Source organism: Vicia villosa, linkage group LG3 (genome assembly GCF_029867415.1).
Source record: "Vicia villosa cultivar HV-30 ecotype Madison, WI linkage group LG3, Vvil1.0, whole genome shotgun sequence".
NCBI lineage: Eukaryota > Viridiplantae > Streptophyta > Magnoliopsida > Fabales > Fabaceae > Vicia > Vicia villosa.
In genome coordinates, this window is record NC_081182.1 from 94,421,887 (window position 1) to 94,432,660 (window position 10,774).

The following is a 10,774-nucleotide window of genomic DNA, read 5'->3' on the forward strand; positions in this document are numbered from 1 at the left end:
CTGTGTCTATGGAAGATTAGGTTCTTATCTATGGGGGGAGGGTAACACTGATAAATTCAATGCTGAATTCCATTCCAATTTTCTATCTTTCATTCTTCAAAATCCCAAAGGGTGTGTTAAAGGATCTTATTCGTATACAGAGGGACTTCCTTTGGGGTAATGGGGAGGAGAGATCCGAGATTGTATGGGTCGGATGGGACGAAATATGTAAGAGTAAGATGGAGGGAGGGTTAGGGATAAGGTGATTGCTATCAGCCAACGAATCGTTGTTATGCAAATGGAAGTGGAGGTTTCTCTTTGAGGAGGATGTTATATGGCGGAGGTTACTAGTGCATAGATACGGGACGTTGAAGAAATGCGTATTCGGGGGGTTGAATCAAACAAATATTAGAAACTCTTCACTGTGGTGGAGGGATGTAATGACTGTGGGTTCTGTTGTGGCTGCCGATTCAAATTGGTTTTCGGAATCTATTTCTTGCAGGTTCGGAAATGGGATGAAAGCATTGTTCTGGAAGACAAGATGGATTGGGGGAGAGTCTTTTTGCAGTCTTTTTTCAAAGCTGTTCGAGGTAGCGACGAATCAGGATGCTATGGTATACGAGATGGGGAGTGAAGTGAATTCAGAGTGGGTGTGGAACATAGGGGTCCAGGTGGATTTTCTTGAGGTTCAGGCTGAGGAGCATTTGGTTAAGCTAAACAACATACTGCGATTTATTGCCCCAAATTCTGAAAGGAAAAATGGATTCATTTGGCTTCCTTAAGGGAAAATCTAGTATACGGCTGGTGGTGGATATGGAGTGCTCAGACGGGTGGTTAGCCAACCAACTTTAAATGCAGCGGCGTTGGAAGCGGCCAACCAGATATGGAGAACGCAGGTTCCTTCGAAAGTGCAAGTGTTTGGTTGGAAATGCATTCAGGACATAATTGCTACAAGGGACCAATTGGATAAAAGGGGAATCCTGTCTAATAATATGTCAAACTCGTGTGCTCTGTGTAATGGTGATAGTGAATCGGTTCTACATCTGTTTGTGTTATGTCCTTTTGCAAATACCGTATGGCAGCATGTGTGTTCATGGATGGGCATTGAAACAGTTCAAGCAGCCTCGCTTATTGATCATTTGAATTTTTTCTCTGCTTCGGTCGAAAGAAAAGTTCCGGTGAAGAAGAAGCTATAGTTGTGGTTGGCAGCCATTTGGGTGATTTGGTTTAGGCGTAATGCAGTAATCTTCAAAAACGAGGAGGCAATGGCCATAGAGGTTTTTGAGCAGATACAGATTTCTTCGTGGCATTGGCAGATTATAGGTGCAAAAATGAAGGGCCCAACTAATTTTTATTTCTGGTGCCAAAATCCTTTAGAATCATTGTTAGGATGATACTGCTGTAATCGGGCGAGTACCCCTTGTACTTTGTTTATGTTTAATAAAATTCCATTGCTTATCAAAAACAAAAAGGTCACTCATCTTATTTCACTAATAAAACAAACATTGTTAATACATTAGAAATTAGGTGTTGAAAAAAAATGATCATAAATTTTATTCACAACTACTGCAATGCTTGTGTTACTAACTAGTAACTACACACATCAGTTACAAACAAATAACTAACCAAACTACCCATAATTGATAATAGAATATAAATAGCACACACTGTTATTTTAATTACAATACAACAAGCCCGACATTATTTATGAAGCACTAACTATCACGAACACTAACAAATCTTTACCAACTAACTAACTGATTTTCATACGATCCTTGGACAAAAATCAAAATCATGTAGTAAAAACAACTGATTGAGTTGATCTTGAATGTGAGATATTCCATATTCGTCCGCATTTTTACCAACAACATTCTGAAAGATACCAATGAAGTTCTCATATGCTGGCAACAAAATGCTGTCTATAAAATTATTACTTGCTTTCTTAGTTGCTCATCAAAAACACGCCATGTAGATTGAGTTCCACACATCTCCTTAAACTTCTGATTGAACAAATTGAGTTTGTCTTTCATTGAATTTATTTCAGAATTAGGCTCCAATGATTCTTTTATATCAATATTCAAAAAATAGACCACCTTATCTAAGAGCTTCTACAATAGAGTTCAAATTATTTCCCCGTGTTTATACAAAACCTATCATCACAAAAGGTTTCCAATTTGCACTTAACATGACATAGATTATTTATCATGAAAAAATAGCGCAAAGCAGGGTCTTCATAAGCCTGTGACTTAGTTTCCAGTTTTCTCTCAAATTTCTCCATTATCAACTCCATATGCGAATAGAATAAAGATGTTCCCGCTCCATCAGTAACAACCATGGAGTGTACTCTTAAAATTTGCTCCAGCTTCTTTCTTGACCAAAAAGCCATAACAATGTAGCCAGTGGCCGCGCAGGTCATTGGATGAACACAACCATCAACCCAACAATCAAACTCCGCATCCAAAGTAAGGAATATCATATCCCCAAATTTCATGAAAATGATTCCACATATTTCAACCAATCTATTCTTGATTTTTATTGCTTCATTCACTAACGAATCATGAAATAATGATTCAAATTCAGGAATTAGACCACACAGAGTCTCTAACAAGTCGGGGATTTTAAACAAACGCCACGCTGAAGGGCTTTGATTTGCAAACGAATCTGCAAAATTCAGAAGCTCAATGGTTACACCGCGACATAACTCTGAAAATAGAGATCAGAGGATGCAAATGTTGAATCCGAGAAGACACAGCTATAGAGTCGGCGCTCACCGGGAAACAATACTGTAAGAGCAACCTTTGAAGTTTTAATCCATCTTCCAATTAAGTAATCTTGAAATCCCATCTTTCCCAATCTTAATAACTTATTCTTTAATAAGTCTTCCAACCATTCCTTTCGAAAACTTTTGTAAACCTCATAGCACTCTTTCTCAAATCCAGCATCAACCATTAATTTTGCAGTTTCTTGAAGGTTATTAACTTTTTCATGTGAAAGCGCATCAATTATGAAGTTATGGTCAGTCACTACCAATTTATAGTTACCTTTCACCTTTTCCAAAAGCATTTTGTCAATGTTTGAACACTTATGTTGATGAAGGACTTCTCAAAACTCTGGTTCATTTCTATGATCCCGTCTACCGATGTTTCACCTTTCCAGACTATCAGTTGGTACCAACCTTGGAAGAATATGCCAATCTTTTGGGTATTCCTATGTGTGACAAAATACCTTTCAATGGTTTGGAAGCCATTCCTAAGTCACAAGTCATTGCAGCAAGTATCCACTTGAAGAAATCTGAAGTAGAGAGTAATTGGACTACCAAAGGAAACCTTCCGGGTTTGACTTCGCAGTTTCTAATAAAGAAAGCCTTTGATTTCATCGAAACTGGTAGCATGATAGCTTTCGAAGCTATACTAGCCTTGCTCATCTATGGGTTGGTTCTATTTCCCAACGTCAACGACTTTGTTGATATCAACGCCATAAAAATATTTCTGATTGGAAATCCTGTTCCGACTTTGCTTGGTGACATGTATTTCTCTATCCATCATAGGAATCGCCAAGGCGGTGGAATCATTGTATGTTGTGCACCTCTGTTGTTCAAATGGATTGTTTCACACTTACCTAAGTCTCCTATTTTCACGGAAAACCGAGAAGGTTTACGTTGGCCTCGAAGACTTATAATGATATTCATTGGTATACCTTGGCTCGCTGTGGTACAGAAACCATTAACAGTTGTGGAGAATTCGCCAACGTACCCCTCATTGGTACACAAGGAGGAATTAACTACAATCCGGTCCTAGCCCGACGACAACTCGAATATGCAAATTCAACTAAACCTGTTGGTCTCGTAGCGGAATGCTACTTTTACCAAGAAGGGGAGGATCCTCAAGGGTTGAAGACAAGAATGGTGAGAGCTTGGTACGACATCCGAAGAAAAGAAAAAGGTGGGGTAAGGAATTGCATTTCCATGGACGCCTACACCTATTTGGGTAAAGAAAAGAGCAAGGGAGTTTCAAATGCCTTATGATTATGAAAAAACCATATTCCCTGTCGTATCTCAACTACCCAACATTCCCATTGACACTACGGAAGAATACCAGGAGACTCTAGCCAAGATGAGGTTAGAAAAAGACACTTGGGAAGACAAGTTTCGTAAGACTGATGTGGAAAACAGAAGGTTGAAGAGGCGAGTGAAAGATAACGAAGAAACCCTCTATTGTCAAGATGGATGGCTCATGAGTAAAGATGAGAAGATCCGCCGTAAAGACGCTGCAATCAGGAGGTACATCAAAGAAAGCAAGAAAAAGCTTGAAGGTTCAATAAGCAACGCTCCAACTCCTGACGATTGGAAGAATGTTATTGACAAGCTGAGGACCGAGAAGGCCGAGATGAAAGCTTACTATGGGAAAGAAATCATGAAGCTCAAGCTGCATAACGCATTTGGTTCTTTATCCGATGAGGATGCTTAGGATTTTTTAGCTTTTATTTATCATTTGCTTCTGTAGGAGCTATGCTCCAATGTTGTAACATTTTCCCATTATTTCAATAAAATAATAGTTTGTGTTCAAATGTTTGCAAGGAAATAATCTTTAAAATGTTTGGAAAAATCATAAACTTCTTTTTGCATACATCATTCTACATATCGAGTCTGTTGTATAGAGTCTCATTTTTTGGATCTTTCTCCATTAGATCGTCAAGCTGTCGCGTCTCAAAGTTTCTCGACCGCGCTCGCAATCAGATCACAGATACAATACTCGTTCAAGCAAAAGAAGAGTGATGGAAAGCTCTGAACAAGAGAATATTGAGCTCCGTGGTACAGTGACCACCCTTCAAGAAAAGTTGGAAAGTCTCACTACTCTGGTTGACTCCTTAATGGCCGCGCAGAATCAGCAGCCACCACCCAACAGTCAAGCAACAGTGATATCTGAGATCACTACTCCAGTCTCTACAGTTGCATTCAGCATTCCATCTTTCTCCATGCCATAAGGTTGGGGCACTCCTTTCAGCTTCGGTACAGGTTTCCGCCATAATTTCTCTGGGATTCCAACATCCACAACTGAAGCGCCTGCTGCACAAAGTTCAGTGTTCACTCCAAATCAGGGGGTAACCTTCTCTCAAATCACTATGGCACTCTCTCAACCCACTATGACGGTTGCTACTCCTATGGTTCACACTGTTCCTTACGGAGACAACGAGATTTATCATGATCAAGGTGATAGCACAAATCAGCGTAACCGCGTGGAAGATCTCCAAGAACAGTTCAACAAGATTCAACTGGAAGTCAAAGCTATTCGTGGGAAAGATTTGTTTGGGAAGAATGCCCAGGAGCTATGTTTAGTTCCCAGTGTACAAATACCAGCTACATTCAAGGTCCCTGACTTTGAAAAGTACAAAGGTAGTTCTTGTCCACAAAGCCATCTCGTGATGTATGCTAGGAAGATGTCTACTTATGCAGATAATCATCAGTTGCTCATCCACTACTTTCAAGACAGTTTGACTGGTGCTGCACTGAAGTGGTACACAGGATTGGATAGCACTAACATTCGAAATTTCAACGACCTAGGTGAGGCCTTTGTCCGACAATACAAATACAACTCGGATATGGCTCCAGACAGAGACCAGCTCCGGTCCATGGCTCAAAAAGACCATGAAGCTGCTGCTCAGATTAATCCACTGTTAAAAGAGAAAGAGATGACAAAGATCTTCTTGAATACTCTTGGCCCGTTTTATTATGAACGCATGATTGCTAGTGCTCCAAGTGATTTCACCAAAATGGTAAACATGGGGATGCGTCTAGAAGAAGGAGTCCGAACCGGACGTCTAATTAAAGAAGGTGGATCTTCAAGCGGAACCAAAAAGTTCGAAAGTGGTTTCCCAAAGAAGAAAGAACAAAGTGTTGACATGGTATCCCAAGGGAGGCCAAGAGGAAATGTCAATCGTCAACAACAGGTAGCTGCTATCGCGCCAGCCGTTAATACAACACCGAATCCAGGATTTACCCCGCAGTTTCAACAACAACAGCCTCGACAACAGGCTCAACAGTTTAACAACAATCAGAATCGTGTGCAAAGAGCTCCACAGTTTGATCCGATTCCAATGACCTACACAGAGTTGTACCCTGCCTTGATTGAAAGAGGTCTTTTTCAAACTAAAACACCACCACCAGTACCTGAGAAACTCCCATGGTGGTCCAAAGCTGAGGTCTCATGCCCTTATCATCAAGGAGCACCTGGCCATGATCTTGAGCATTGCATAACTTTGAAACATGAAGTTCAGAGGTTGGTTAGATCAAATCTCCTCTCTTTCAGAAATTTGAATCCAAATGTGCAAGCAAATCCGCTGCCCAATCATGGAGGGCATGTTGTAAACATGGTGTATGGATGTCCTGGTCCATACCGAATCTATGACATCAATTTCTCAAGAGCAAATTTGGTACAAATGCACGCCACTCTCTGTCAAATGCGAGACTTTCGCCAACATCACTATGGTTCCTGTAGCGTATGTTGTATAGATCCTCATGGATGTTCGACTGTGAGAAGAGATCTTCAAGTTTTGCTAGATGATGGTACTATTCAAATCTTCAAAAATAGGAATGAAGATGAAGTTAACATGATAGGATGTTATCCGCATGAGCATTTAGTCTCAGATATCAACTCGGAAATTCCTAAAGTTAACGTCATTGTTCCTCATTTCAACATGCCTGAGCGCATAGAAGTTACCTACAACAAGCCGAGGGTTCCTGTTGTTCCTTTGATCATTTGTCTGCCTGGACCTGTTCCCTATGACTCTGATAAGGCAGTTCCCTACAACTACAACGCAACAATGATAAAGAATGGACAAGAAGTTCCCATACCTACTCTTTCATCTGTCGTGAATATTGCCGATGTGAGTCGAGTAACAAGAAGTGGACGTATGTACACTTCATTGCCTCCAAAGCAGCCTATTGCTCCTGCAACCAGGCAAAATCCTGTCGATACACCAGTGGGAATCCTGTGGAAACTCCTATCAGTAATACAAGCACTGATGTTGGCCAATCCAGTGGAACTAATGTCAATCCTGACTTTGATGAAATTCTGAAGCTTATAAAAAGAAACGAATACAAGATTGTGGATTAGCTTATGCAGGCTCCTTCAAAGATCTTAATACTTTCATTGCTTTTAAACTCAGAAGCCCATAGGGAAACCTTGATGAGAGTATTAGATCAAGCTTTTGTGGATCATGATGTGACTGTCGACCATTTTGATGGGAGAATAGACAACATAACAGCTTGCAACAATTTAAGCTTCTGTGATGAAGAACTCCCCGAGGAGGGTAGAAATCAGAATCTTGCTCTGCATATTTCTATGAACTGTCAGTCAGACTCTTTGTCCAACGTGCTGGTAGACACCGGATCTTCCTTGAATGTGATACTGAAGACGACTCTTGCTCGTTTATCTTACCAAGGAATGCCTATGAAGTTCAGTGGTGTAGTAGTCAAAGCATTTGATGGATCGCGAAAATCTGTTATCGGCGAAGTCAACCTTCCCATGACAATTGGTCCACATACATTTCAAATCACCTTCCAGGTCATGGACATTCAAGCTGCTTATAGCTGTTTGTTAGGACGACCATGGATCCATGAAGCAGGGGCAGTAACTTCTACGCTCCATCAAAAGTTAAAATTTGTAACAAATGGAAAATTGGTAACAATAAGTGGGGAGCAAGCCTTGATGGTGAGCCATTTATCCAATTTCTCTTTCATAAGTGCTGATAATATGGAAGGAACGCAGTTCCAAGGTCTCTCTTTAGAAGACGAATCTTCCAAAAAGAAAACATCAATCTCTTCTTACAAAGAGGCAGTGAAGGTAGTAAAAGATGGAACTACCACTGGCTGGGGGAAAGTTGTGATCCCTACCAACAATGAAACCAGAGCAGGACTCGGATGTTCACCGATGTTTTCGAACTGCACCAAGAAGGATGAAACCCTTCGTCCGATCAAAGAAACGTTCCATAGTAGAGGATTCCTTAACCCAATTCCTCAAGAGGTTAATGTCCTTATCGAAGAATGCATCGAAGAAGGTCTGCCCGATACTGAAGAAGAATGGAAATGTTATCTCAATTACTCGGGATACATATCTCAGGAAGAACCGTATGCACCGTTCTATCCTCCTTCAGAGAAACCCAGAGGCAAAGTCAAAACAAGTGCTAATGAAACTCCGCCTGTTCCTGCAGAGATTTGGGACACCTTGGGACAACCAAGTGGCAAGTTTGATTATATGGTGAGATATACTGCACCTAAAAGTTCAAAGATTGCGATTGAAGACATCCAACCAACTGGATGGGGAGATCCCTTTGAATATAACAATCAACCAGAAGAGGCCTACAAATACTCTCAATTTGCACAGCAGCCTGAAATTACTGAAAATTTCAACTTCAATGCATCTACCAAGATTGATAATCCTGAAGACGTTTATTCTCACATAAACGCCATTTTTGAAGATGAAGGGGAAGATGGCCCCGCAGTTGACTTGGAAAGTGTCTCTGACAACGGGTCTCTTCATCCTGAAGATTGGGAATTACATCCTGAAGATCCTGAAGATTGTGACTCATCTTATGCTCTTCAAGAAGTAGAAAGAGACCATCTCAACTCTATAAAGAACAAGGGTGACAAACCAGGACCTTCAAATCCTGCTCGACCAGCGGTCAATGTCATCACTGAAGAAGATTCTGAGAAAATTTTTCCTGAATACATAATACACAGAGGAGTTCGTTGCTACTGGAAAGTTGTCGACGTTCCGAATGTTGTTCGCCGCTCAAAGTAATCACCTCGCTGTTATTTTGACCTCCTGCCTGGCCCAAAGCAGAGAGATGTTTTATAGGGCTTTGCTTTTAAATGTTTTGTTGTGCCCAAATAAGTTTGTGTATAGGGCTTTGTTTTTAAAAGTTTCCCTCTTTGTCCTGCCCAAGACAAATGAGTTTGTGTTTAGGGCTTTGTTTAAAAAATGAATCATAAATAAAGTGTCATTTTGAATTCCCTACATTATGTGTTTTATTTTTGCTTTTTCTGGAAATGGTAATCCTAAAAAACCAAAAAAAAAACTTTTCAAAAAATCTGCATACACTCTTGCATTCATAAATTTTCTAAAAAACAAATATAAATCATATGTGCAGATTTACTATTGATAAACCCATTGAATGCAATAACCCTATGCCCTCTCCCAACTTTGAGTTTCCTGTGTTCGAAGCCGAAGAAGAGGAAGAAGAAGAGATCCCGGACGAGATCTCTCGATTACTTAAGCACGAGGAAAGAGCCATTCTGCCTCACAAAGAGCCTTTAGAAAGAATCAATTTGGGTTCTGAAGAAGACAAAAAAGAAGTGACCATTGGATCGCTGCTTGATGCTGATATCAAGAGTAAGCAGATAGATCTTCTCAAAGAATATGTTGACGTGTTTGCCTGGTCCTACCAAGACATGCCTGGGTTGGATACTAGTATTGTTCAGCATTACTTGCCATTGAAGCCAGAATGTCCGCCAGTTAAACAGAAATTGCGAAGGACTCACCCTGATATGGCTAACAAGATCAAAATGGAAGTTCAAAAGCAACTCGATGCAGGTTTTCTCGTCACTTCTGAGTATCCTCAATGGTTGGCCAACATAGTGCCAGCTCCGAAGAAAGATGGCAAAGTCAGAATGTGTGTTGACTACCGTGACTTGAACAAAGCCAGTCCGAAAGATGACTTTCCATTACCTCATATTGACATGCTGGTTGATAACACCGCTAAGTTCAACGTCTTTTCTTTCATGGACGGGTTCTCCGGTTATAATCAGATCAAGATGGCTCCCGAAGACATGGAGAAGACATCTTTCATCACCTTATGGGGTACCTTTTGCTACAAAGTGATGCCATTTGGATTAAAGAATGCAGGCGCAACTTACCAAAGGGCAATGACTACTCTCTTTCATGACATGATGCATAAAGAAATTGAAGTTTATGTGGACGACATGATAGCCAAGTCCAGCACAGAAGAAGAACATATTGAATACCTTTTGAAGTTGTTTCAACGACTAAGGAAATATCAGCTTTGCTTGAATCCTAACAAATGTACTTTTGGGGTTAGATCTGGAAAACTCTTGGGTTTCATTGTCAGCCAAAGAGGTATTGAAGTAGATCCCGACAAATTCAGAGCTATTCAAGAGATGCCTGCACCAAAAACTGAAAAGCAAGTAAGAGGATTTCTTGGACGATTGAACTATATCTCCAGATTTATCTCTCAGATGACTGCTACTTGTGGGCCAATTTTCAAGCTTCTCCGCAAAGATCAAGGGGTTGTATGGACTGAAGATTTCCAGAAAGCGTTCGACAGTATCAAGGAATACCTGTTAGAACCACCAATATTGATTCCTCCAGTTGAAGGAAGACCATTAATCATGTACCTTACCGTGTTAGAAGAATCCATGGGTTGTGTGCTTGGACAACAAGATGAAACCAGTAAGAAGGAGCATGCCATCTATTACCTGAGTAAGAAATTTACAGACTGTGAGTCTCGTTACTCCATGCTCGAAAAAACATGTTGCGCTTTGGCTTGGGCTTCAAAACGTCTCCGCCAATACATGATCAACAATACTACTTGGTTAATCTCCAAAATGGATCCAATCAAGTACGTCTTTGAAAAGCCTGCCTTAACATGAAGGATTGCCCGATGGCAAATGCTATTATCCGAGTATGACATCGAGTACCGTGCCCAAAAAGCGGTCAAAGGAAGTATTCTCGCCGATCACTTGGCGCATCAGCCAATTAATGAATATTAATCTCTCAAG

The 10,774-nt window shown here is 40.6% G+C and overlaps 1 pseudogene; it reads right to left on the reverse strand.

The window, feature by feature from the left end:
- Positions 1-1,771: 1,771 nt before the first annotated feature.
- On the reverse strand, positions 1,772-2,928 carry LOC131658590 (exocyst complex component EXO70B1-like; annotated as a pseudogene).
- Positions 2,929-10,774: the final 7,846 nt, after the last annotated feature.